Source organism: Rhea americana, unplaced genomic scaffold, assembly GCF_003343005.1.
Source record: "Rhea americana isolate MKP2758 unplaced genomic scaffold, rheAme1 scaffold_16, whole genome shotgun sequence".
NCBI classification, from domain to species: Eukaryota; Metazoa; Chordata; class Aves; order Rheiformes; family Rheidae; genus Rhea; species Rhea americana.
In genome coordinates, this window is record NW_028185705.1 from 6,859,712 (window position 1) to 6,862,719 (window position 3,008).

A 3,008-nucleotide genomic window follows, 5' to 3' on the forward strand; every position below is an offset into this window, starting at 1 on the left:
TGAGAGTACCTGAAGAGGAAAAAAAAAGAATATATTGGAAACTAAACAGCAAATAATGATGAAACTAAGGCTCATTCTGAGACTAACAATAAGCTTGTGTTGTTGATCACTTCTAAAGTTATAGAATTTTAAAGTTTACAGTTTTAAAGTTAAATGCCAACTTTTTGCTAGGTAATAGTCTTGCACCAGCTTGTTCTGACAGGCCACTGCGGGGGTGTATTTGCAATGAAATTACCTTGGCTCAACATGCTACCAGCTGATGAAGTGATACAGAGAGCCTAAAAATGATAAGCTTAGATTAGGCACTTAACTGATGGCTTTAAGTATTCTTGGACAGAATAGGGCAATAAATAAATGAAATATTTAGGAGGTAGAACCACCTGTGATTCTCTGTGATTCTCCTAGAGAGAGGATTTTCCTATACTTACATTCTCTTCCTGTTCTTCATCGTGGCTGGCTTGTGTCCTAAATCTATGTATAAAATGTTAGCAAAAATTATGCAGAACTCCTGACTCATGGGATAGGGTGGGCTAAAGATAGACACAGCAGTGTTGTTGAGATACATCTGTACCAAAGATGTATTGCTGCTCTACTTGGTATTCTTAGCATGACCTACTAAAGGTTAGGAATGTTGTGTTCTCTTTGAAGCCCATCTTCATCTCATCTCCAAATATTTGTGGAGGATTTCAGAGGCTCTTGTTCTGCATGAATACAGCGCACTTAATGACATTTTGGGTCTCTCTTATGTTGTAGACACATTCCAGCTTCAGTGTGTCTTTACAGAATACACAGAATTATGCCTTAAAATCCAAGGGTTTAACCACACACAGGAGTATCTCCTTCTCACACAGGCGAGCTGCAGGCAGCGTGTCTTTCAAAARGCACCTTTTGTATGTGTCTGCTCCGAGAGGTGCAGGCAGGCCTAGGAGCCTCKCTCGCTCTCTGAGCTGCTGGACACAAGCCAGCTCTGGTCTGAAGATGTTATGGCACCATATGCTGAGGTTTTGGGCATGTTGACTTGGGTACAACACTGCAGGCAAAGGAGCTGTGCTGTCGATGAACCTGTCTAAATGGTTCTTATTCTTCTTTCTCCCTTTTTCTGAGTTTCCCTTGACACGTACTGGCTACAGAAAGAACCTTCACCTTGTCAAGGTTTCTTCCCAAATAAGATAAACCCATGAAATAAGTTACCAGGACGAAATAAGCCTGTGAYCAGCAACTTTCATTGGTTCAGGCAAAAGAAGTTCCTATTTTTGCAAATTTTTATTACAGCTGGGCTCTGCTTAATGGTGAGAGCTTTCTCCATAGTTGATAAAGTGAATTACCAGRTGACAGGAGCATATGAGGCAAGCGAAGGGCAGGGTAGAAGAYCTTGCAATTTTATATTGGAGAACCAGATGTTTCCACACAGTTTTTATTGCTGTTTTCTGTTATTTTATTTTATTTTTATATTTTATATTTTATTTTATTATTGGTGAGTAATGTATTCAACTTAGCCTTTGTTCTTGAAGTGGAACACAGTGGAATTACAGTATTTTGTAATTATTTATAATCTGTGGACCTCTTCTAGATAGGGTAGGTACAGGGTCAAAGTGGGGGTCTCCTGTTTGCATAACTATTCCACAAGGAGCACCTACTGTTGTGGTGACTTTAACAAGGAATGCAGAGCTAAATAAATGGAATGTTTCTACTGATTGTAGCTTCCTGAGTAATTCCCATCACTGTCCATATGGAAAAAAATGTAGCCGTTCAGCATTTTGAATGGTTAAGCATATGCCACTAACTCTTCCTCTGAATGCAGACTTCTGTGCAACAGAAATGTTGTTTCCAGGAACTGCCGCAGCAACACAGGAGTGCTAGATTCTTCCTCATTCAAATTCAAAATTTGAAAATCTCTGGTACTAATTTCAGCAAGTTTGGTACAATATGCATTTCTAGAAAGTATATTCAGTTCAATATGTGTACATTCCCAGCTTTCCCTCCAAAATGGTATTGTTCAAATTGGTCTGTTGGCATTGGCATGTCCTTAATTGACGTATTGAAAATCCCTTTGGATAGCTTTGAGTGTTCAGGCAGAAGTGAGTTGTATTTCAGAGACAAAGTTCAGTAAGTTTGGGTTTTGGCCACATTCAGTGAGGCATTAAATAGAAGCCACATCCCAAGCCTACTGCAGATTGTAGTTTCTGATGGAGAAAGCACTGATAAGTATATAATCTATGGAATATCTATTGCTGCTATAAAATTAATCCACTCAACCTTCCATATTTGGACACTTAAATGATTGGAATTCATGCTGTTAATCAACAGACAAACATTCTTCAGCCCTTCCCTAGCAAATCAGATTTTGTTCTGGATGGCTCTAATGGTCAAAGAGACATCTCTAATCTATTATTTACTAATAATTTGCTTTTTTTTTATTTGTTTGTTTGTTTCTTTCTGAATTAGTGGCCTCAAGTTTTTCCTGAGATTAGTGAGAAAGCTGATTAACTTGGTTACTGGAAAAACAATACATAATTTGTGTAAAAATGTAATAAGTGTGACTCTTTAGTCTACAAAAATTTCAATGAGTAGCTGCAGTACTGCTTCTGGTGCACACATTTTTCTTAACTTTTACAGTGTTGATGGAGCTAGACATGGTGCCTTCACTAAAGCCCTGTCTTTTTTGAGAGTGTAAGATGCAACTGTAGCAGTTATGTGACAGTGTTTCCTAGCTGGTTAGAGGTGTTTATAAGGTTTTCTTTTACAAAAGATCACAAAGAGGAAAATAAGATATATGGTCCTAAGAAAATAAGGTTTGTATATCTGATGACAGTTACTAGAAAAAGCTGGGCCATGAGGAGTATATCATGGTAAGTTCCAATGTGCAACTCAGAAAGCCAGTATTTCTCTGCAACCAAGGTGGTATAAGGTTGTATGTACATAATTGCTATGACCTAGCTTAGACTTTATCCTTTTAATTGCTGGAATTAGGAAATACAAGCCACACTCAAGTTAATAATAAAAAAAAA

General features: G+C 37.9%; 1 protein-coding gene across 1 annotated transcript in view; it reads left to right on the plus strand.

Annotated features, from left to right (window-relative positions):
* The window catches only part of MAGI1 (membrane associated guanylate kinase, WW and PDZ domain containing 1), a 332,618-nt gene that overhangs the window by 322,134 nt on the left and 7,476 nt on the right, over positions 1–3,008 (plus strand). The gene's annotated exons all lie outside the window — the stretch shown is intronic.